A 26,082-nucleotide genomic window follows, 5' to 3' on the forward strand; every position below is an offset into this window, starting at 1 on the left:
TGAGTCTCTTTGCTGTTCTGTATGATGAGGAGAGAGTCCTTTGATGGGTTATAGATGTTCAATTTGTGGTAAGTTCTGGAAGAGAACTCAAGAAGACCATCTTGCTGCCACCATTCCTATGATGTCACTATGGTATGGTATTCTTAAGTGTCATCTTTATTTTGTCAATGCATTGAAAAGTTTCCCAGCTGAGCACATCTCTAAATTTCATTATGGAAGCTTATGGGAAAATGGCTTTGATTTAACAATTCTTTTCGGTGCATATTTTCCTAGAACATAATCTTTTTCATTAAGTGAAAAATACCCATATGCAATTCAATGTAGGAAGAAAACTGTAGAGTAGAATTCCTCCTTAAAGTTTGGTACCTACAAAGAAAATAAAACAAAACCTTCATATATAAGTTGTAAACTAATATTCAGAGTAACAGTCTCACACATAGTTATTCTCCTAATATCATATCTTATGTTATGAATTATTAACTCTCTTTAGACTGTTGGTACCCAAAAGTTCCCCTGTGATCTGATTCATTTTTATTTTCCTAATGACAAATGTACTTCAGGGATTTGATGGTGAGATTTTGTTACTGAAATAGAAACTTTTTGTGGATATTTTAAAAATGGAATAAATATTAACTGGTAACCTGAAATTGAATTTTGACATGATTAATAATGAGGAAAATGGATGTTTTCTAAGAATCTTCATTAAAACTATTCTACAGTAAGTATTAGTATGTCCATAACCTTTCACAGCCTTGAATTATATAGTTCCTCGTTATGTTCACTTACTGTACCTGATTTCTACTTTTTCTAACCACTGTGAATATTGGTTTGTTCTCACTGTCACTTCTGAGCTACTTTTTGTGGCTGGTAAAGGAATTTTACAAAATGGATTTATAGTTTTAAAAATTTATTCAGGAAAGATTTTCTGTCATAGTCTAAAGTGTTGGATCCATATCATGTCAACTGCATTCGATACTGGGTTATTTGACTAGAAGTAGCAACAAGAAGAAGATTAACCCAAGTTCTGTGTCTGACTCAGGCAATTTTGGAATCACTAGATTTTTTATTTAAAAATAAATGTTTTCTTTAATGTAGGAAATAAAAAGTCAGAAGTTGGATACTTCTGGAATAAAAGTAGGGATCCTTTCATTCAGTGCAATTCAGAGTTCTTCATTACTTTTTACCATCTAAACTTTATATATTTATACTTTTAAAAAAATTTTAGAATAAAAAAGGTATGTCTTCTCTATTTTTTCTGTTCTGTCTGATTGCTATACTGTATGTTTATATAGCATCTTTCAAATGAGGAATTCAACGTATTCTTTTTACATTCTGTGACATTTCTTATCATTCACCTGGAACTATTTTTATTTATCTTTCAAATTGAAAACTAGTTTACATATGAGGTGTGACATGAGTAATAGGTTTAATTCCACAGGTCATACATAAGCCAGTTTCATTACTTATTAGTTGTTCCTTGCCCTTTGCCAGGCTGGGAATATATCATATACCAATATATTTAATTGTTCTTGCTGAGTTTAATCTCTAAATGTGTATACAGATCCTTAACTTGTTTCTCTTCCTCTATACTTTCAAGGCTATTGTTAACTGGCTTGTATTTGCTCATCATCACTAGATTTAATACATTATATTGGTATTTCTGCCAAATTGGTACAGATACCTGTGATTATATAGAAGAGGAGAAAAAGTAGGGGTATAAGAAGAGTGGGTGTTAGATTTCATATATTTCAGTTTTGTCCTAATTTGCAATAACTTTGGTGGAATAGCTTTAAAATGGTTGAAGTTTTGAATTTTAGAATATTTTTATGAATTGCAGTTTTTATGGCTTCCTTGTATATGTACTAACCAGAACTAGGTTAAAGAAGCATTACCCTTAGGGATCTTGTTTTAATAAATAGATGACAATGGTTTGTAGTTAGTATATCAATTAACTATACAGAGGTGCCTAAAAAAAGTATACACATTTTAAGAAAGGAAAAAACTATATTAAAGTTACACTGATGGTAACCTCTTTGAGCCCCTCTTGTAATTGCAGAAGTCAAATGTGACTTGTATTCATCTTTTGTTATCGGTATATATTATTACAATTTTAATACAGTTTTTGTCTTTCTTAAAATGTGTATACATTTTTTGACACCCTCTCTATGGAAATAGATATTTCTAAAGTATTTAAAAGTGCTTAGAAGCATTTGTTTTAAGTAGTTTCGATATCTTCTCTATTATCTTGTTTACACTATTAATTTGCTTAACAAAGTCTTTATAAGTAATACTAAGGTCAATTTAATTTCAGCCCCATCTGAATTATCACAAATTCTCAATCAGTAGGGTCCAAATTACAGTACAATAAAATTCCCTTAATTCAAATCCCACTAATCAAAATTTGTTACAGCCTGTATATCGTGTTTATGCTAAAAATATCTTCAGTAGGCTGCTTACCCCGTGCTGGTGATACATTACACTCCAGAAGAGGTTAAGAATATTAGAGCTTCTTTACCAGCTATCAAATCACTGATACTGAATTAAAATAAGTGCTAGGAAGGATGAACGTAGGAACATTTATATTTATGTATTTAAAAATATTTAAGTGCTCTATTGAGTATCTGAGAATTAGGATATTAATTGCATTGGGCTGTTTACAAGAAAAGAGATTTGGACGTCAGTTAGTTGTTTAAGCAAAATCGGGGCAATAGTTATGGTATACTGCTCTCAGATGTTTTAAAAACTACCGTAGCAGTATTATTTGCATGTAAATTCTGTACACTTACAAATTCTTATCAATTCATCAGAGTAGGGAAGTAAAGTGTACATTAAAAATTATAGCCAGTTGTCTTAATATGTTAATGGTATAACAGCTCTGAAAGCAGTAAAACTTCAGGACGTCATTCTTCTTCAGTTCTGAATTAATAATCATGTAATGCATGCATGCATACTGATACAAATTTGTTCTATTTTTGTTATGTTTCAATAAGCTCTAAAACCCAGCATTTCTGGTGTTATGGAATGAAATTCTTCTAACAAGAAGCTGGAATGAATGTCAAAGTTAACAAGGACAGAGCACAACTACACCTAATAATAGGGTTGCTAGACGCTTATTGTTTACTATTGATATTCTTTTGGGAGGGGACAAAAGCTAGTTTTCTGCTTCATGCCTTCTACAGTTATGATAATTTGCCTCTGCTATGGAACTCATTGCTCTTCACTTATAGATCTTAGAGTTTAGGAGTAAGAGCAGACATCATTGGATGAACAAGAATAAAAATTTAGCCTTCTGGAATTTTTAAAAAACTAATTAGAACTCTCTATTTCCCACCCCCTTTACCATTATGATTGAGAGGAATAGAGACTGAGTATTCATGTAACAATTTTCTCATAGCTAAACATCCGATGCAGAATAGGAATTAGTGAAATCTATTTAATTCTTAGTAGTCTGCGCTAACAGGAGGGGGCAGAAGCTTAGAAATTTTTTTTTTTAGTTATTTTTTTTTAAATTTATTGGGGTGACAATTGTTAGTAAAATTACATAAATTTCAGGTGTGCAATTCTGTATCACATCATCTATAAATTACATTGTGTGTTCACCACCCAGAGTCAGTTTTCCTTCCATCACCATATATTTGATCCCCCTTACCTTCATCTCCCACCCCCAACCCCCTTACGCTCTGGTAACCACTAAATTACGTTCCCCAGATTAATTTTCAAAACTCCATGGCCATCTTGTGGTTACTGATTGTTTTCTAATCCCCTCACCGTCCCCCTTACCCCCACCCCCCCCGCCCATCTAGCAACCCTCAGTTTTTCCTCTTTGTCTCCAAAACTGTTTCTGATTAGTTCATTCACTTATTCTTTTCTTTAGATTCTGCATATAAGTGAGATCATATGGTACTTATCTTTCTCTGTCTGACTTATTTCGCTTAACATAATGTTCTCTAGGTCCATCCATGTTGTTGCAAATGGTAAGATTTCTTTCTTCTTTATGGCTGCGTAATACTCCATTGTATAAATGTACCACAGTTTCTTAATCCAGTCATCTACCGATGGGCATTTTGGTTGTTTCCATGTCTTAGCTATTGTGTATAGTGCTGCAATAAACATAGGAGTGCATAAAGATTTTTGAATTGGAGTTTTGGATTTCTCCGGATAGATACCTAGGAGTGGAAATACTGGATAATAGGGTAGTTCCATTTTCAGATTTTTGAGATACCTCCATCCTGTTTTCCATAGTGGCTGCACCAATCTGCAATCCCACCAACAGTGCACAAGCGTTCCCTTTTCTCCACATCCACGCCAGCACTTGTTGTTTGTTCCTTTATTGATGATAGCCATTTTGACTGGGGTGAGGTAGTATCTCATTGTGGTTTTTATTTGCATTTCTCTGATGGTTAGTGAGGTTGAGCATTTCTTCATATGTCTATTTGCCATCTGTATGTCCTTTTTAGAAAAATGTCTCTTCATGTCCTCTGCCCATTTTTTAATTGGGTCGTTTGTTTTTTTGGAGTTGAGTTGAGTGAGTTTTTCATAGATTTGTGATATTAATCCCTTATCAGATATATCATTGGCAAATATTTTTTCCCATTCAGTAGGATCCCTTTTTGTTTTATTGATGGTTTCCTTTGCTGTGAAAAAACTTTTTAGTTTTATATAAGCCCACATGTTTATTTTTTCTCTTACTTCCCACGCGCGAGGGGATATATCAGTAAAAATCTTACTCCGGGTAATGTCTGTGAAGTTTCTTCCTATATTTTCTTCTAGGTATTTTATGGTTTCAGATCTTACATTTAAGTCTTTAAGCCATTTTGAATTTATTTTTGTATATGGTGTAAGGAGGTGGTCCAGCTTCATTTTTTTGCATGTGTCTGTCCAGGTTTCCCAGCGCCATTTATTGAATAGACTGTCTTTACCCCATCGTACATTCTTGCTTCCATTGTCGTAGATTAAATGGCCATACAGGCATGGATTTATTTCTGGACTCTCTATTCTGTTCCATTGATCTATGTGTCTGTTGTTATGCCAGTACCATGCTGTTTTGATCACTGTAGTCTTGTAGTATAATTTGAAGTCAGGTATTGTTATACCTCCCACTTTGTTCTTATTTCTCAAGATTGCCTTTGCTATTCGGGGTCTTTTATGGTCCCATATAAATTTTAGGATTATATGTTCTATTTCTGTGAAAAATGTCGTTGGTAGTTTGATAGGAATTGCATTGAATATGTATATTGCCTTAGGCAGTATGGACATTTTAACTATATTAATTCTTCCTATCCATGGACATGATATGTGTTTCCATGTATTTATATCTTCCTTCATTCCTTTCTTCAGAGTCTTATAATTTTCTGAGTACAGATCTTTTACTTCTTTGGTTAAATTTATTCCCAGGTATTTTATAGTCTTTGGAGCAATTGTAAATGGGATTTTTTAAAATTTCTGCTTCTGATGTTTTATTATTGGTATATACAAATGCAAATGATTTCTGAATATTAATTTTGTATCCTGCTACTTTACTAAATTCATCTATCAGCTCTAATAGCTTCTTGGTGGAGTCTTTAGGGTTCTCTCTATATAGTATCATATCATCTGCATATAATGATAATTTTACTTCCTCCTTACCGATTTGGATGCTTTTTATTTCTTTTTCTTGTCTGATTGCTGTGGCTAGAACTTCCAGCACTATGTTGAATAGAAGCGGAGATAGTGGGCAACCTTGCCTTGTTCCTGATCTTAGGGGGAATGGTTTTAGCTTTTCCCCATTGAGTATGATGTTAGCTGTGGGTTGGTCATATATGGCCTTTATTAAGTTGAGATATGATCCCTCTATTGCCACTTTCTTAAGGGTTTTTATCGTAAATGGCTGTTGGATTTTATCAAATGCTTTTTCTGCATCTATTGATACGATCATGTGATTTTTATTTTTTATTTTGTTAATGTGGTGTATCACATTAATAGATTTGCGGATGTTGAACCACCCTTGCATACCAGGGATGAATCCCACTTGATCATGGTGAATGATCTTTTTAATGTATTGCTGAATTCTGTTCACTAATATTTTGTTGAGGATTTTTGCATCTATGTTCATTAGAGATATCGGCCTGTAGTTTTCTTTTTTTGTGGTGTCTTTGTCTGATTTTGGGATCAGGGTGATAGTGGCTTCGTAAAAAGTGTTTGGGAGTCTTCCCTCCTTCTGGATTTTTTGGAAGAGCTTGAGGAGTATTGGTGATAATTCTTTTTTGAACGTTTTGTAAAATTCACCTGTAAAGCCATCTGGTCCAGGGCTTTTGTTTGTTGGGAGATTGTTGATTACTGATTCAATTTCCGTGGTGGTATTCACTCTATTCAGGTTTTCTGTTTCTTCTTGAGTTAGCCTTGGAAGGTTGTACACCTCTAGAAAATTGTCCATTTCTTCCAGATTGTCAAATTTGTTGGCATATAGTTGCTCGTAGTAACTTCTTAAAACTCTTTGTATTTCTGGAGTGTCCGTTGTCACTTCTCCTCTTTCATTTCTGATTTTATTAATTTGGGTCCTCTCTCTCTTTTTTTTAATGAGTCTGGCTAAAGGTTTGTCGATTTTGTTTATCTTCTCTAAGAACCAACTCTTGGATTCATTGATCTTTTGTATTGTTTTTCTGGTTTCTATTTCATTTATTTCTGCTCTGATCTTTATTATCTCCTTCGTTGTGCTCCCTTTGAGCTTATTTTGCTGTTCTTTTTCCAAATCCCTTAAGTGTGAAGATAAACTGTTGATTAGTGATGTTTCTTGTTTCTTTAGGTAGGCCTGCAATGCTATGAATTTCCCTCTTAGGACTGCTTTCGCGGCATCCCATAGATTTTGGGTCGTCGTGTTTCCATTTTCGTTTATCTCGAGATATCTTTTGATTTCTTCCTTGATCTCCTGCTTGACCCATTCATTATTTAGTAATAAGTTATTCAGCCTCCATGAATTGGTGTGTCTTCCAGTTTTTTTCCTGTAGTTCATTTCTAGTTTCATAGCATTGTGATCAGAGAAGACAATTGGTATGATTTCAATTTTCTTAAATTTATCAAGACTTGTTTTGTGGCCTAACATATGATCTATATTGGAAAATGTTCCATGTGCGCTTGAGAAAAAGGTGTATTTTGCAGCATTGGGGTGAAATGTTCTGAAAATATCGATTAAATCCAAGTGGTCCAATGTATCATTTAAGGCTGTTGTTTCCATATTGATTTTCTGTCTGGAAGACCTGTCCCTGTTGTCAGAGGTGTGTTGAAGTCCCCGACTATAATAGTGTTACTGTTGATCTCTGCCTTTATGTCAGTCAGTACCTGTTTTATATATTTAGGTGCTCCTATGTTGGGTGCATAGATGTTTACTAGGGTTATGTCCTCTTGTGGGATCGATCCCTTTATTATTATATAGTGCCCATCTTCATCTTTTAGTATGTTCTTCATTTTAAAGTCTATTTTGTCAGATATAAGTATTGCAACTCCAACTTTTTTCTCGTTTCCATTTGCATGAAATATCTTACTCCAACCCTTCACTTTCAGCCTGTGTGTGTCTTTTGTTCTGAGGTGAGTCTCTTGTATACAGCATATACAAGGGTCTTGCTTTCTTATCCACTCAGCCACCCTATGTCTCTTGATTGGAGCATTTAATCCATTTACATTTAAAGTGATTATTGATAGGTACATAGATATTGCCATTTTTAAATTTGTAGTTAGGTTGTTTTGATCTTTCTTCTATTTACAGAAGTCCTTTTAGTATTTCTTGCAATGCTGGCTTGGTGGTAATAAATTCCTTTAGCTTATTTTTTTCTGGAAAGCTCTTTATCTCTCCATCAACTTTCAATGATAGCCTTGCTGGATAAAGCAATCTAGGTTGTAGGCCTTTGTTTTCCATCACTTTGAGTATCTCCTGCCACTCCCTCCTGGCCTTCAATGTTTCTGTAGAAAACTCATTTGATAGTCTTATGGGAGTTCCCTTGTATGTAACCCTCCGTCTTTCTCTTGCTGCTTTTAGGATTCTCTCTTTGTCTTTAAGCTTTGCCATTTTAACTATAATGTGTCTTGGTGTGGACCTGTTTGGGTTAATCCTGGTTGGAACTCTCTGCACTTCCTGGACTTGTATGTTGGTTTCCTTCATCAGGTTGGGGAAGTTTTCAGACATTATTATTTCAAATATGTTCTCAATCCCTTGCTTGCTCTTTTCACCTTCTGGTATTCCTATGATGCGCATGTTGTTGCGCTTGATGTTATCCCAGAGGTCTCTTAGGCCATCTTCATTGTTTTTTATTCTTTTTTCTTTTTGTTGTTGCGTTTGGGTGATCTCTGCTACCTTGTCTTCTAAGTCGCTGATTCGATCCTCTGCTTCATCTATCCTGCTGGTAATTCCTTCAAGTGAGTTCTTAATTTCGGTAATTGTGTTCTTTAGTTCCAACTGGTTTTTCGTTATGATTTCTACATCCTTCTTTATGTTTTCTCTAAGCTCGTTTGTTATGATTTCTACATCCTTCTTTATGTCTTCTCTAAGCTCCTTAAACATTCTTATCACCAGTGTTCTGAACTCTGTCTCTGAGAGGTTGGTTACGTCTGCTTCATTTGGTTCCAGTTGTGGAAGCTTCTTCTGTTCTTTTATTTGGGACGTGTATCTTTGTTTCCCCATTCTGGCTGACTGTGTTTATTTTGATATATTAGGTAGATCCCCTAGAGTTCTTAGTTCTTGCTAGGTTATCTTATGTAGTATGTGTCCTTTATATTTGACTCGCACCACGTCGTCCTCCTCTGCGTGTGCTCCAAAGGTGAGTCTTGTCTTGTGTACACTGTCCCGTTCAAGAAGATCTTTAATTGCTTTTTGCTATTGAGTAGGTGGGGTTAACTCCTGGGAAGTCCCGTTGTGAGACTTGGCTCGCCCCCCCAGGGCACTCTGCTGCATGAGGGTTGACCACCCTAATGTGATTTGGCCTCTATGGGCTCCAGTGCCTGCAGAGAACCCCCTCTAGGTGTGTGACCTGCAGGTCAAACCCGGCTGCACTCCGATTTGGTCTGGAGTTGGCCCCCGGATATGCCGAGTCCCGTGCCTCTCAAGCTGGGCCCCGGCAGGGCAGTTTCAGAACAAAGCAAATCACCAAGCACAACAGCAACGACAACAGCAAAGAAAAAAATCAAGTACATTCACATGCAAAAAAAACAGCCGATAATCCCCGCTCGACACAGGCAAAGATATCAAAGATATAAGGACAAAGCAAAACAAAACAAAGCAAAACAAAACAAAGCAAAACAAAAAGCAGTGACCGTCTCGGCCTGAGCCCACCAAGCAATGACCAGGTTGTCCTCTGCTGTACCAAAGAGCCACCTGCTTATTGCGCAGGCAGAGCCGGTCACCTGGTGCCCAGAGAGACTTTGGGACTGCAGACTTAAATGCGTGGGCCTGAGGGGTCTGAATGATAGTTTTTACAAAGTCAGTGCAGTTTCTGCCCTTGTCTGCACGTAAGCACACTGAGAGTAGCACCACCAGCTCCTTGTCCAGAACTCCAGAGTCCTAGGGCACTTCTTCAGTGTGTGTGTATGGGTGCGGGCGGGAGATTTCTGATCTGCTGACCGTGCCTCACAAGCTGGGCCCCGGCAGGGCAGTTTCAGAACAAAGCAAATCACCAAGCACAACAGCGACAACAACAGCAAAGAAAAATATCAAATACGTTCACATGCAAAAGCACCTGATAACCCCCACTCGACAGAGGCAAAGATATCAAAGATATAAAGACAAAGCAAAACAAAACAAAACAAAGCAATACAAAAAGCAGCGACAGTCTCGGCCTAAGCCCACCAAGCAATGTCCAGGTTGTTCTCTGCTGTACCAAAGACCCCCCTGCTTATTGCGCAGGCAGAGCCGGTCACCTGGTGCCCAGAGACTTTGGGACTGCAGACTTAAATGCGTGGGCCTGAGGGGTCTGGATGATAGCTTTTACAATGTCAGTGCAGTTTCTGCCCTTGCCTGCACATATGCACACTGAGAGTGGCACCACCAGATCCGTGTCCAGTACTCTTGAGACTTAAGGCACTTCTTCAGTGTGTGTGTGTGAGTTCGGGCGGGAGATTTCTGATCTGAAAGCCCAGAGCTGCGCCTGCCTCACTGCTGATCTCCGGGTGTGTCTCTGCAGCTGCACCTACCCCGCCCTAGGCAAGCCAGGAAGGGTGGGGGCTGGGGATGGAGGGGTCTTCACTCTCCCAGCCCAGCCGCGCGTCGCCCTCTTCCCGCAAGCCAGAAAAGGTGGTGGCTGGGGGTGGAGGCGTCTCTTCTCTCCTAGCGCAGCCAAAATCACACACACTTCCCAGTCTCCCTGGGTCAGGGCTGCCCATCAGGCTTCCCAAAGCCTGAGCATTACGGCTCCTCTGTAATCTGACACCACTCCTCAGTTCAGGGGCCGGTTTAAGTCTCTGGAAGGGCGGAGTAGGATTGGAAGAGCGGGGCGAGGGAGGGGCCCAGGTATGGAGGCTATGTTCTTTGCGCTAGGGCCCTCTGGCCTCCCTCCCGGCGGGAGAAATCAGCGCAGGGAAAGAGCCCACCTCCTGGTCCTCGCGCTCTCCGCTCCGCCCTGGGATCCCGTGCGTGCCCAGCTCAGCGGTTTTTGGTTTTCGCCCCCGTCAGCTGAGGCTCAGTTGGGGGCTGGGCTCTCCCGCTGCTGCTGGCCGGGCGTTTTCACTCCGCTCCTCTTTTTCCTTCCCCTGCTTGTCCAATTAGCGCACCTTCAAGTACTTCTTAGCTTCAAGTAATCCACGAATCTCCCCGCTATTCTGTGTGATAAGCGAAAATTTCTTTGATGGGTTATAGGTCCCGTTTGCAACAAGATCCGGAGGAGAACTCAGAAAGTGCACCCTGCTGCCGCCATTCCTATGACGTCACTCTATAATTATTTTTAATACTCTTTTCCTTTGACCTCTATACTATTGGGTGGTAAACATACAGTCCTATTACACATTTAGAGTTTTATACTTTTGACTGTATATTTACCTCTACCAGTGTGTGGTATACTCTTGTATATTTTCATGTCACTAATTAGTATTTTTTCATTTAACTTGAACAACTTTCAACATTTGTTCCAAGGCAGGTCTAGTGGTGATGAACTCTCTCAGCATTTGTTTGTCTGTGAAAGTTTTTATTTACGCTTCATATCTGAAAGATAACTTTGCTGGATAGAGTATTATTGGCTGGCAATTTTCATTTTTCAACACTGTGAATATGATATTCCACTCTGATGTGGCCTGAAAGTTTCTGCTGTGAAGTCTACTGATAACCTAATGGGCATTCCTTTGTAGGTTATCTTGTTTTTTATTAAATACTTCTAGAATTCTTCCTTTAACTTTTATTTTTCAGGTTCATTATAATGTGTCTTTTGTATTGAAATAATAGGTTTATCTTTTAGCTTCATGTATTTGGAAGCCCAATTCTTTCCCCAGGTTTAGGAAGTTTTCAGCTATTACTTCTTTAATTAAATTTTCATCTTCTTTCTCCCTCTCTTCTTAGGAGTCCTGATTTTTATTAATATTTGTTCTTTTACTGGAATCCCATGTATCATTGTAGGCTTTCTTTGCTCTTTTTCATTTTTCTTTCTATTTTTTAAATTAAAGTTTATTGGGGGTAACAATTGTTAGTAAAGTTACATAGATTTCAGGTGTACAATTCTGTATTTCATCATCTAAAAATCATATTGTGTGTTCACCACACAGAGTCAGTTCTCCTTCTACATTAAAAGTTTGATCCCCTTTACCCTCTTTTACCACCACTGTCCCCACTTACCCTCTGGTAACCACTAAACTATTGTCTCTGTTTATGAGTTTTTGTTTCCCATTTGTTTGTCTTGTTCTCTTGTTGTTTTTGGTTCATATACCACACATCAGTGAAATTATATGGTTTTCTGCTTTTTCTTTCTTTTTTTTTTTAATTTATTGAGGTGACAATTGTTAGTAAAATTACATAGATTTCAGGTGTACAATTCTGTATTACATCATCTATAAATCCCATTGTGTGTTCACCACCCTGAATCAGTTCTCCTTCCATCACCATATATTTGATCCCCCTTACCCTCATCTCCTACCTCCCACCCCCCTTACCCTCTGGTAACTACTAACCTATTGTCTGTGTCTATGAGCTCTTGTTTCTCATTTGTTTGTCTTGTTCTTTTGTTGTTTTTTGTTTATATATCAGTGAAATCATATGGTTCTCTGCTTTTTCTGTCTGACTTATTTCACTTAGCGTTATACTCTTAAGATCCACCCATGTTGTCAGAAATGTTCGTATATCATCTTTTCTTACCGCCGAATAATAAGCCAATGTGTATATATACCACAAATTCTTTATCCATTCATCTATCGAAGGACATTTTGGTTGTTTCCATGTCTTGGCCACCGTAAACAAAGCTGCAATGAACATTGGAGCACACGTGTCTTTATGTGTAGATGTTTTCAGATTTTTTGGGTAGATACCCAGGAGAGGGATTGCTGGGTCATATGGTAATTCTATTCATAATTTTTTAGGAACCTCCACACTGCCTTCCATAACGGCTGTACCAGTCTGCATTCCCACCAACAGTGTATGAGTGTTCCTTTTTCTCCACAGCCTCTCCAACACTTGTTACTGTTTGTCTTGTTGATGTTAGCCATTCTGACGGGGGTGAGGTGATATCTCATTGTGGTTTTTATTTGCATTTCTCTGATGCTTAGTGATGTTGAGCATTTTTTCATATGTGTATTTGCCATTTGTCTGTCCTCTTTGGAGAAATGTCTCTTCAGGTCCTCTGCCCATGTTTCAATTGGGTTGTTTGTTTTTTTGTTGTTGAGTTTCATGAGTTCCTTGTATATTTTGGATATTATCCCCTTATCGGAGGCACTATTTGCAAAAATCTTTTCCCATTCAGTTGGTTGCCTCTTTATTTTGTCAATGGTTTCTTTTGCTGTGTAGAATCTTTTAAGTTTCATATAGTCCCATTCGATTATTTTAGCTTTCACTTCCATTGCCTTTGGAGTCAAATTCATAAAATGCTCTCTGAACCCAAGGTCCATAAGTTTAGTACCTATGTTTTCTTCTTTGCAGTTTATTGTGTCAGGTCTTATGCTTAAGTCTTTGATCCATTTTGAATTAATTTTGGTACATGGTGACAGATAGCAGTCCAGTTTCATTCTTTTCCACATGGCTTTCCAATTCTCCCAGCACCATTTATTGGAGAGGCTGTCTTTCCTCCGCTGTATGTTTTTAGCTTCTTTGTCAAAAATTATCTGTCCATATTTATGTGGTTTTATTTCTGGGTTCTCAATTCTATTCCATTGGTCTATGTGTCTGTTTTTCTGCCAATACCATGCTGTTTTGAGTATTGTAGCCCCGTAGTACAAGCTAAAGTCAGGGAGTGTGATACCTCCAGTATTGTTCATTTTTCTTAAAATTGCTTTGGCTATTCGGGGTCGTTTGTGGTTCCAAACAAATCTGATGATTTTTGTTTTATTTCTTTAAAAAATGCCATTGGGATTTTGATGGGGATTGCATTAAATCTGTATATTGCTTTGGGAAATATGGCCATTTTAACTATGTTGATTCTTCCAATCCATGAGCACGGAATGTCTTTCCATTTCTTTGTGTCTTCTTCAATTTCTTTCAAAAATGTCTTATAGTTTTCAGCATATAGATCCTTCACATCCTTGGTTAAGTTGATTCCTAGGTATTTTATTCTTTTTGCTGCAATTGCAAAAGGAATTGTGTTTGGTATTTCTTTTTCTGAGATTTCATTGTTAGTATATAGGAATGTAATGGACTTTTGTACGTTGATTTTGTAGCCAGCAACTTGACTGTATTTGTTGATTGTTTCTAATAGCTTTTTGGTGGAGTCTTTAGGGTTTTCTATGTATAGCATCATGTCATCTGCAAAGAGTGATAATTTAACTTCTTCATTCGCAATGTGGATGCCTTTTCATTCTTTCTCTTGCCTGATTGCTCTGGCAAGGACTTCCAACACTATGTTGAAAAGCAGACGTGAAGGGGACAGCCCTGTCTTGTTCCTGAACGTAGAGCAAAGGGCCTCAGTTTTTCACCATTAATTATGAGATTAGCTGAGGGCTTGTCATATATGGCCTTTATTATGTTAAGGTATTTTCCTTCTATACCTATTTTATTAAGTGTTTTAATCATAAATGGATGTTGTATATTGTCAAATGCTTTTTCTACATCAATTGATATAATCATATGATTTTTGTCCTTTATTTTGTTTATGTGATGTATCACATTGATGGATTTGCGGATGTTGAACCATCCTTGTGACCCGGGGATGAACCCCACTTGGTCGTGGTGAATAATCTTTTTAATGCATTATTGTATTCTATTTTCTACAATTTTGTTTAGCATTTTTGCATGTGTATTCATCAGAGATATTGGTCTGTAGTTTTCTTTGTTTGTGTTGTCCTTACCTGGTTTTGGTATTAGGATAATTTTGGCCTCATAAAATGCGTTAGGGAGTACTGTGTCTTCTTCAATTTTTTTTGGAAGAGTTTGAGCAGGATTGGTATTAGATCCCCTTTGAAGGTTTGATAGAATTCACTAGTGAAGCCATCTCGTTCTGGGCTTTTGCTTTTGGGAAGTTTTTGGATGACTGATTCAATTTCATTACTGGTGATCGGTCTGTTTAGATTTTCCAGTTCTTCATGGTTCAGCCTTGGAAGGCTATATGTTTCTAAGAACTTCTCCATTTCTTCTAGGTTGTTGAATTTGGTGGCATATAGTCCTTCATAGTGTTCTTGGATGGCCCTTTGTATTTCTGTGGTGTTCGTGATAACTTCCCCTTTTTCATTTCTGATTTTGTTAATTAGTGTCTTCTCTCTTTTTATCTTAGTGAGTCTAGCCAAGGGTTTGTCAATTTTGTTAATGTTTTGAAAGAACCAGCTCTTTGTCACATTAGTTTTTTCTATTGTCTTTTTGTTCTCTATTTCATTTAGTTCTGCTCTGATTTTTGTTATTTCCTTTCTTCTGCTGACCTTGGGTGTCACTTGTTCTTCTTTTCCTCGTTCTTTTTTTTTTTTTAATTGTATTTTCTTTTTTTTCCTTTTTTTAAAATTTTTATGGTAATCTTTTTTTTAAAAATATATTGGGGTGACAATTGTTATTAAAATTACATAGATTTCAGGTGTGCAATTCTGTATCACATCATCTATAAATTACATTGTGTGTTCACCACCCAGAGTCAGTTCTCCTTCCATCACCATATATTTGATCCCACTTACCCTCATCTCCCACCCCCCACCCCTCTTACCCTCTGGTAACCACTAAATTCTTGTCTATGTCTATGAGTTTTTGTTTCTTCGTTTGTTTGTCTTGTTCTTTTGTTGTTTTCAGTTTTATATACCACATATCAGTGAACTCATATGGTTCTCTACTTTTTCTCTCTGATTTATTGTGCTTAGCATTATAATCTCAAGATCCATCCATGTTGTCGCAAATGGTACTATTTCATCTTTTCTTATGGCCGAATAGTATTGCATTGTTCATATATACCACAACTACTTCATCCATTCATCTATCGAAGGCCATTTTGGTTGTTTACCTGTCTTGGCCACCATAAATAAAGCTGCAGTGAACATTGAAGTACATATGTCTTTATGGATAAGTGTTTTCAGATTTTTGGGGTAGATACCGAGGAGAGCGATTGTAGCCTTTGTTTTAAAGTCTATTTTGTCTGGTATAAGTATTGCTACTCCAGTTCTGTTTTTTTTTTTTTTTCATTTTCATTTTCATGAAATAATTTTTCCTGTCCCTTTACTTTCTGTATGTATCTTTCAATCTGCAGTAAATCTTTTGTAGACAACATATGTAAGGGTTTTGTTTTCTTATCCATTCAGCTTTCCTGAAAATAAGACCTAGCCGGACAATCAGCTCTAATGTGTCTTTTGGAGCAAAACTTAATATAAGACTTGGTCTTATATTATGTTACATAAGACCCGTTTTTATATTATAGTAAAATAAGACTGGGTCTTATATTAATTTTTGCTCCAAAAGATTCATTATAGCTGATTGTATGGCTAGGTCTTATTTTCAGGGAAACATGGTATGTCTTTTGATTGGAACATTTAATCCATTTACATTGAAAGTAATTGTTGATAGTTATGTAACTATTGCCATTTTATTATTCATAATTTTGATCTTTTTTTTTCCATCTTTAGAAGTCCCTGGTGATGAACTCCTTTAGCTTTTTCTTGTCTGGGAAGCTCTTTATCTGTCCTTCAATTTTAAATGATAGCCATGCTGGGAAGAGTACCCTTGGTTGTAGGTCCTTGGTTGTAGGTCCTTGGTTTTCATCCTGTTGAATATTTTGTGTCAATCCCTTCTGGCCTGCGAAGTTTGTATTGAGAAATGAACTGACAATCTTATAGGGGCTCCCTGATAAGTTACTAGTTGCCTTTCTCTTTCTGCTTTTAGGATTCTCTCCTGGTCTTTAACTTTTGCCATTTTCATTATAATGTGTCTTGGTGTGGGCCTGTTTAGGTTCATCTGTTTGGGACTCTCTGCTCTTTCTCTACTTGTATATCTATTTTCCTTGCCAAGTGAGAGAAGTTTTCAGTCATTATTTCTTCAAGTAGGTTCTCAATCTCTTGCTTTGTCTCTTCTCCTTCTGGTACCCCTATGATGCGAATGTTGTTACTGTTGATGTTGTCCCAGATGTCTCTTAAACTATCCTCTTTTTTTTTTTTTTCCAATTCTTTTTCCTATTTGCTGTTCTGTTTGGGTGTTTTCTGTTACCTTGTCTTCCAAATTGCTGATTCGATTTTCTGCTTTTTGTAGTCTGCTGGTGATTACTTCTAGTGCAGTCTGCATTTCAGTTATTGTCTTCTTCACTTATGACTGTCATTTTTTAAAACAATGGTTTCTATGTCCTCTTTATGCTTGCTATGTCTTTATTAAAATTCTCACTAAGTTCCTTGAGCATCCTTATAACCACTGTTTTGAACTCTCTCTGGTAGGTTGTTTGCCTCCATTTTGTTTAGTTCTTTTTCTGGAATTTTCTCCTGTTCTTTCACTTGGGACATATTTCTTTGTGTTCTCATTTTGGCTGCCTCTCTGTGTTTATTTCTTTTTTTTAATTTTATTTTTTAAATTTATTGGGATGACAATTGTTAGTAAAATTACATAGATTTCAGGTGTGCAATTCTGTATCACATCATCCATAAATTACACTGTGTGTTCACCACCCAGAGTCAGTTCCCCTTCCGTCACCATATATTTGATCCCCCTTACCCTCATCTCCCACCCCCCAACCCCCTTTCCCTCTGGTAACCACTAAATTACGTTCCCCAGATTAATTTTCAAACCCCGTGGCCATCCTGTGGTCACCGACTGCCCTCCAATCCCCTCACCCTCCCCCCCACCCCCCACCCCTCCCGCCCATCTAGCAACCCTCAGTTTTTCCTCTTTGTCTCCAAAACTGTTTCTGATTAGTTCATTCACTTATTCTTTTCTTTAGATTCCGCAAATAAGTGAGATCATATGGTACTTATCTTTCTCTGTCTGACTTATTTCACTTAACATAATGTTCTCTATCTGTGTTTATTTCTATGAATTAGGTAGATCTGCTGTCTCCAAGTCTTGGCCGGGTGGCTTTATGTAGTAGGTGCCCTATGGGGCCCTGGCACAGTCTCTCTGGTCACCCACTCTGAGTGCTCCAGATGTCTTCCTTGTGTGTGCCCTCCTTTTATAGTTGAGCCTTGATTGCTATTGGCATGTCCGTGGGTAGGATTGGCCCTCAGGCTGATTTGCTGTGGGGTTTGGCCACGTCCACAGCTTATGGGATGCTGTGGTGGGGGCTTACCCCACTGAGTGGGATTCTCCACAGCAGGCTCTGGTACCTGTTGAGACCGCCCTTTGTGTGTGCCACTTGTAGGGCTAATTGGATGGTGCTCTGCTGTGGTCTGAAGCCCACCTCCAAGTATGTTGGTTCTGGGGACTCTTGGGTGGGGCTTCAGTGCAGGTCCAGGTCACCCACTGCCTGTGACCACCTGGGGACTATCTGGTAGGAGCTATAAAGCTATCCATATTTGTTCGTTGCCTGTGCTAAATTTGGAGTCACATAGGAGAAGACACACTGCAATTCAAAGATGGCTACCACTAATGCTGGGCCTTGGGTATCTCTGCAAAAAGCCAGGACACCCCAAAGTCTGCTGCCTCCCGCTGGCTCCCTTAAGTTTCAGCCACTGATAAAGCCTCGTGTGGTACGTGAATTTGGTTGAGTCAGGACCTCAGGGAGTCAGTAGAGTGGGAAGAGTTGTGGTCACCGGTTAGTGTAGACTCTGGTTTGGTGCCAGTGTTGAACCTGGAGCTACTCAGCAAAAGTCGCAGGGCACACTGAGGCCAGTTACCACCCACCTGGAACTGGCCCACTCCGATAATTTTGCAAGAAAGTGTACAATGTGGGTGGGGCTGGCTGCTCCTGAGAAAATGCCTCTGGCATTGGGGGAGTTGTGTAGGGTGGGTTCCCAGTGAGTCAGCAGCAGTGGAGCTCACCAGGCCAATCAGATTCAGATTTGGCCTGTGGGGGGAGGACTCAACATGGGAAAGATGGCGCCTGCCTTCTGGCTGCATAGGAGCAGGACCCCTCACAGGGAAAAGGATGACTGTCCTCCAGCCCTGCCCTGAAGCCACACAGCTCAGTCTGACCCCCGTATGCCTCCGACACCTCTCAAGTCACTGTCCCTTTGTTGGAGCCCAGGATGAATGCGAGCGAGTGAGTCTGTGGGCGGGCCCTTTAAGAGGATGCCTGGGTTTCCCATAACCTTCCATCCACCTGGATGGTTGGAATCCTCACTGTTTTTCACAGCCATATGTTGTGGGGGCTCCTCTTTCTGGCACCAGTACTCTGGGCTGGGGAGGCTGGTATGGGGCTGCCATCCTTCACTCCTCCGGCTGGATCCTCTGTGGCCAAGATATCCATCCAGGTTCTCAACCACCACACAGAGGTTTGGGATTAGCCATTTTCGTGTCGCCACCCCTCCTACCGGTCTGGACATGGCTGCTTCTTTATATCCTTAGTTATAAAATCTCTGTTCAGCCAGACTTCAGATGGTTCTCCTGGTTGATTGTTTTATAATCTAGTTGTAATTTTAATGTGTTCACAGAACGAAGCAGGCACAGTGTTTATCTACTCCACCATCTTGGATGTCCCATTTGTTCTTTGGTTAGTTTTTTGAAGTTTAATTCTAATTATTCTTGGGAACAGAGAATTAAAACAAACAAATAAGTCAGTTTATTCTTGCAATTATTTGTTACTAAGTGTTTATAATATGTTAGATGCTGTACTAGCTCTTGGGATATAAAGATGGATAAGCTTTTGAATATCACAGCCTATTTAAGAACATTACAGCTCTTGAGCAGATCACAGTCTAGGGGATGATGTTACAAAAATCGTAGAATCTAGTAAAATTCTCTTAGCCACGGTCTCTCTTCTTCAGTTCCTGCTTCACTTTGAGATAGTAGCTAAAAGCTCTGCAAGTTTTTTGCTTTCTACTTTTATTTCTGACCATGAAGCTCATTAAATCTCACCTTTAACTTTCCTCAGTGCTACCTAAACACCAAGGGAACACTCGTCCCTTCTTCCACACAGCTTCCCAATTTGGGAACTTGAGAGGCAGATTGAGAAGAATATCTTAGTCTCAATGGGTATTTTCCCCAACCCTGAGTTTCTCTGGATTGGCTGGTACCCATCTCTTCAGGCATCTGCCCTGCCCAGGATTTCTACCTTCTGAATGTTTCCTCACATTTGTTATTTTTTCAAGCATGAAAATATTTAATAGAGAAATAAACTATGACTAGTTATACTTCAGATTTGTTTCCTTTATCATTTTGAGAAATATTTCCCCATAAACTCCCATAGTCCACTATTATAATGTAAATATTGTATCTTATTGCATTTGAAGCTATTATTATTTAAGCAAATCATATAAAGTTTCATGTAATTAGCACATTTGCTTCTAAGAAATGTGTGATATAAATCAGGAGAAACTAGTTTCCTTTACCTCTGATATTTTATAGGTAGGTAACTAAAGTAGTAAGTAACCTGAAAAGTGGAAAGGATTCATGAAAAACTTCTAAACACTTCCACCAAAACTGGAAAATTACTATGTGAAAGTAAATGTAACCAGTATCAATTTATCTGTTTTTTAAAAGACAGATTATGAAAAAGAGAGATGATGTTTTATATAACCAACATATGAAAAACATCTTTATTCTTATGTTTGAGCTACAAATTACTGTATTACTTTATAACCAGTACTCTTTTTGTTAAAACAAAATGTACTAGAATGCATTTCCCCTGTAATACCTCCCTATTTTTATTAAATTTAATTATTTACAACTTATTTAGTGGGAGTTTGATATTTAATTTTTAAAAACCTAATTAATTATTTACATTTTAATAAATGGTATGTTTTAATATGTATCCATAAGGACATAAAATATCTAAAGTATTTTATTTTGTAGCATAATACTTACATTTTTCATAAATGTAGGTAGAAAACTATTACCCACAAGAAATGCCATACCTTGGCTGTGTTTCCATTAATTGTAGTTTTCATTTCAGTTTCTTCTTTACTCTTAGAAACAAGTGGATACATTTCTGTCATCTATTTCCTCAACTAAACTGTGAGAGAAAGAATAACAGGGGAGAGGAGAACAATTCACATGGAACTCCTACCAGTATCCCGTGTAGTCCTCCTTAGACCTAGCAGAATTTGAGGGGAAAGGCACAGTGAAGTTTATCATTTAATCACAAGTACCACAAACTATTAAATACTAAACTTCCATATGAGGTATGATCACAAAATATGGTGACTATTTAAATTTTAAAAAATATTACAGTAAAAGACACGTTGCCATTGATACCCCTCAAAATACTCCCCCTCGCTTCAAATACACTTATTCCATCGTTCTTGCCACTTTCTGAAGCAGTTCTGGAAGTCCTCTTTTGTGAGTGTCTTTACTTCATCCTCCATCATGACAATGCTCCGTTTCACATGTTGCTTCTGGTTCAGCAATTTTGATCAAATGAAAACATTACAGTGTGCCCTTATCCACTTTATTCACCGGATCTGGCACTGTGTGACTTCTGGCTCTTCCCCAAAGTCAAAATGACCTTAACGGAAAACATTTTGAATCGATTCAGGACATCGAGGCAGCCACAACAGTGCAACTAAAGACACTCACGGAAGAGGACTTCCAGAAATGCCTCAGAAAGTAGCAAGAATGATGGGATAAGTATGTTTAAAGCGAGGGGGAGTATTTTGAGGGGGATTAATGGTAATGTGTCTTTTACTGTAATAAACGTTTTTTTTTTTTAATTTAAACATTTACCATATTTTTTGCTTACACTCGTATTTTCCCTTTTCTTTTTCTTTCCTGGCTTTTCACCATCGAAATGGATTGTGCAATGGATTTCTTGTATCACATTCAGGGGAAGTGGGAAGTGATGCACTGATTTTAAAAAAAGTGTACAGAGAATATAAGGTGCCTTTTACTAGTAGGGAAACTTAAAATGCATGCATATATTTTACTTCATTAGGACATTAAATTCATCCTGCTTTGTTAAAAACTAGCTATTGACCGCTATTGCTTTATGAGATTCCTCATTGTTGGTCTGGCTTATATAACTCTGAGAAAGAGGTAGCAACATCTTCCCCCTTAAAAGTAGCTCTGCATGAATATTTATGTGCTTGTAGTATGTTTAGGGAACATTATAGCACCGGATTAGGAAGCTTTCTAGAAAAATTTGAGCAAGAGTCCTATGCCAAATTTTGTCAGATATGGTTTAAAAAACCATATACCATTTGTCCTTAGGCTTCTTATAGTTCTGTTGGGGAAGGAGATGAGGAAAATTTATAAGAAACAAATAGAGAACATAGCAACACCTTAATTAAAGGGAATTATATTTGTTTTTAATTTTTTTTCCTCTTACACTGGCCACAGAGCATTTATTGATACCACCAGTCTTGAAAATTGGGTTTTCTTATTAGTTAGATTCTCCTGAAAGTTCCCATGCTGGTTTCATATAAATAGTCATGCATATACAGTGAATTTAGTTCCTTCAGAGGCAGCCAGGGTTATAGTGCTAGAGAAGTATCATTTCTTTTGTGCTGTTGACTCCCTGTCAAATTCTGTGCAACATTTCCAGCATCTGTAAGTTGCTTCTGTCCTACTACTTAGTTCCTTCTTTGTGACAAACCAAAAGATAAGAGGATTTAAAACAGGGTTCTTTCCTTATGATTAAAAAAAAAAAATCCAATGACTTTTCTCCCATGAGGGAAATTTCCAAGAAATCTTTCTCTTTGTTCTTTTTCCCTTGTGAGCCTCTCAGAGAGGGTTAGTGGTGACTTTTTGATATGAAAATGCATTTTGTGCAGCTAGTGAGGTATAATCCAAAGTAAAAGCAGGGGCAAAAATAGACTACCTGAGGTATCACTACTCCTGGTGGTTCTCTTCCAGAGAATTTGCCATGTTGACTGAAATCAAGTTCTGTGTCTCTCAGATCTCCTGGCCAACAGCATAGGTTGATTTCATATGCTTGAAATCATATCCGGTTTCTCATTGTCTGTACAGTCAGATGATGCCTCTGTTTTAGTAGGTACATCTCGTGCTGCTTAACTTTCCCAGCCTTTTCACAGTTGTCCCAGTGATTTGGAAGAAAGTGTCTTTATTTCTGGGCACTTTCAGTGCTGAAACTACATGTATTGCTCATAGTTCCCTCCATCTTTGTCACAGGTCCATGTTTGGGTGCAGGGGTTACACTGCTTGTAACCCTTGCAACTTCTCAGCTCCATGAACTGTACGTGTAGCTGTCTGAGGACTTCCCTGTCCAGTGTATTCACTGAGTGATCAACTGGTATCAGTTTGTATTGAAATCAAAGTACTCGAGAAAGCCAGTTGCAAATTCACAGAAGAGGAAATTGTGGGTCTCCTTTATTGTCCTCATGCACCAGTGCATGTTGTTGGTGCTGGTGCAGACAGAGAAGGTCTCCAGTATCCAGAGAGGTGCAGTCTGCCAGTGCTGGTTGTCATGGGTAAAGCACGTGAAGTCTGACATGCTGCACGTGTTGTTCTGCAGTTGCTTGAGCCGCTTGCAAAGTTTCCTCTTCTGCTCCTGCAACAGTCACACCTTGTCCTTCTCTTGCAGCCCCTTCTGAAAGGATGCAGACTGGTGCCTTTATGCTTGATTTGCCCTTTGTGCTGGGTGTGGTGATTTTATGATAATTACATTCTTCCAGCCGGTTTTTCTTCGGGTGACCTTGGACCTCCATCAGATTCTTAATTTTGTTTTGCAGGGTTTCGATTTCATGGTCAATGTGCAGCTTGTGCTCTTTGCAGGCCTTCAGGGACTTGTACAAGTCCAAGTTACAGTGGACCGTGTTGTTCTCTAAGATGTAGCACCGATGTGTGACTTTAATGGGTTGGAGGCTGAGTAGTTCAGAAAGCCTCCAGTGCCACTGAAGTCACTGCTGTCCTTGGTCCTCAGGGACCTGGTCAGTGCTTCTTCGTAAGGTTGCGGAACTGGGACACATCATCCAGATCTACATGGTATACCTCACCATCCATCTCGATGGCCAGTGAGTGGATGGAATGATTACAGGAATAGCTGGCCTTGTGCTTCTTGAAGAACTTTTTCCGATGTCCAGGCAGTAGTCCCCACCATCACAGGTGCAGGTCTTGCAGCCCTGCCCATAGTACTTGGGCACCAGGTTGGACAGGGCTCTGTCCCCAGGCTGGGCCAGGCACTTGCACTTGTGCAGCTTCAGTGTCCCCATGGTATCCTTCACATACTGTCACTTCTGTCCCAGCTTCCCACACGCGGTCTGGTATTTGGCATGCTGGCACAGGTCTTTCACATGCTGGTACTTGGGTAGGAAGTTCTCCTGGGCATCCACCTTGTCATTGTCTCTATTGTGTAGCAGTTTGACTCTTTCCACGAAGAAGGAGTCCCACCAGAGCCTTATCTTCTTTTGCAAGTGAAATTGATTCACCTGCTGCTCTGTGTCCAGCAGCTTGAAGATGGATTCCCCATTCATATCCAATGGGATGTCCAGACCTGCAATGTCCAGGATGGTGGTGGCCAGGTCAGTGTGGAGGACAATATGGGGATTCAGCGAGCCAGCCTCCATGTTGGGGCCCCTCAGTAGAACCAGACCCTGATGTTAAACTCATACGGCATGGAGGGATTGACTTCCCCTTCACCAGGCTGAACTAGCCGATGTGGTAGCCGTGGTCAGCGGTGTACATGATGTAGGTATTGTCCAGCTCGCCTGTCTCCACCAGCATGTTGTAAATTGTCTCCATGTGGAGTCATCCACAGACATGAGGGTCTGCAGGCACTTTAGCTGCAGCATGTTGGTGAATTCCATGGATGGGTTTCATGGGCCGCGTATAGTGCATGATACAGTGCTTGTCAGGGTTGTGCGTATAGTTGTAGCTCCGAGTGATGTGCTGCAACACTTTGCGGAAAAGGCGTAAGTACGAGGCCTACATCCTGGGGCTTTGTAGGACTGCCTGGCTGATGACCATTAGGGCTGGCCAATGCGGGTACATCTTGGACGTGTGGGAAAATGTCGCTGTCATTGGTGATGAGGACCGGAAATCCTTGGAGTAGTCAAAGCCATGCTTCTCCTTCACCCTGTTTCAGTAGAGCATGGAGTTATAAGCAGGAGTTTTTAAAGAGGCTGACTGACTCCATCATGCCTGGTGGCACATAAGAGCCAATGTATTCAGTCAGTTACTTCCCAAAGAAATCTGTCTGGGAGCCGGTGCTGTTGACGTACATGGCAGGGGTGTGGCTCTCATGCTGTACCTGCTAGGAGGGCAAGGAACAATTCTTGTTGTTGGTGTAGGTGTTGTGGTTGTGGATGTACTTCCCGGTTAGGAGAGTGGAGCACAAGGGGCAACTAATAGGCCTAGTCACCAAGGCATTGATGAAGGGCCCCCTGCCCTGCACCGTGATGCACCTGATGTTGTTCATCACCTGCATGAAACCGAGCTCCATGAACTTCTCATCCGTCAGCACCAGGATGATGTTGGGGTGGATGTTTCTGGGGTGGATGATGTTTCTGGTGGATGTTTCTATGACACCTGCCTTTACGACAGGAACTCCCACCCAGCAGAGAGAGAACATTTGCTGACAGCAGGCAAAGCAGGAGACCAGAACGTGCCATTTTGTTTTTGTTGATTCCTTGCTTCTGGCAGGAGGCAGAAGTCTGACGTTATGTCTTGTGGATTTGTTTCTTTGCCCTCTTCCCTCTCTGCTCACGGATCTCTGGCTGGAGAGAGACATGTGGCCCAACTGTCCGGACCCTGCTGCCCCGGGCTCATGGCTCTGGCCCTGAAGTCCTGACCAGAATAGGGCAGCAGCAGAGAACTGGCGTCCTGGCAGCGCTCTGCCTCTGGAAGCCACAGGATCCAGCTTGGGAATGATGTTCTTTAAACAAAGTTCTATTCTGATTATAAAAGTAACATATTTGTGGTAGAAAACTTCTTTCTGAACTTGGGTTTCATTTGTTCTTCTTTTTCTAGTTCTTTAAGGTGTAATGTGAGGTTATTTATTTGGGATTTTTCTTGTTTCTTGAGATAGATCTGTAATGATATAAATTTCCCTCTTAAAGTCACCCCAATAAACTTTAATTTAAAAAAAGAATACATATCAATAATCCATTAAAAAAAGAACTGAAAAAAAAGAACACTTCAAAAAATATAAATAAGAAAATCAATAAGTCATCAGTGACTCCTCCCAAGTGCCTGAGATAACCAGAGTTATCATTTCAGAGAATTTCTTTCCTTCTCTCCATATTGCTCTACATTATTTTAGATCATGCTGATAAACAATTTCATTCTCCGTTTTTCATTAACATTGTTTTTATTTAAAAGTTTCTTCCATGTCATTAAAATTATTTGTAAACATTTTTGATGGCTGTGTAATAACCAATTTAATAATTATACTATTGTTTACTTAATAACTTCCCTATTGTTAGACATTTAGGCAAGTCATTTTTATTTTGCATTATAAATAAAACTGATAAACATTTTTGGCATAAATTTTT

General features: G+C 39.0%; 1 protein-coding gene and 1 pseudogene across 2 annotated transcripts in view; one reads left to right on the top strand and one right to left on the bottom strand.

Annotated features, from left to right (window-relative positions):
- Positions 1-26,082, top strand: part of ZC3H12B (zinc finger CCCH-type containing 12B) — a 289,375-nt gene that overhangs the window by 28,102 nt on the left and 235,191 nt on the right. The gene's annotated exons all lie outside the window — the stretch shown is intronic.
- Positions 22,642-25,200, bottom strand: LOC117015108 (extracellular sulfatase Sulf-2-like; annotated as a pseudogene).

This window comes from Rhinolophus ferrumequinum, chromosome X, assembly GCF_004115265.2.
Source record: "Rhinolophus ferrumequinum isolate MPI-CBG mRhiFer1 chromosome X, mRhiFer1_v1.p, whole genome shotgun sequence".
NCBI classification, from domain to species: Eukaryota; Metazoa; Chordata; class Mammalia; order Chiroptera; family Rhinolophidae; genus Rhinolophus; species Rhinolophus ferrumequinum.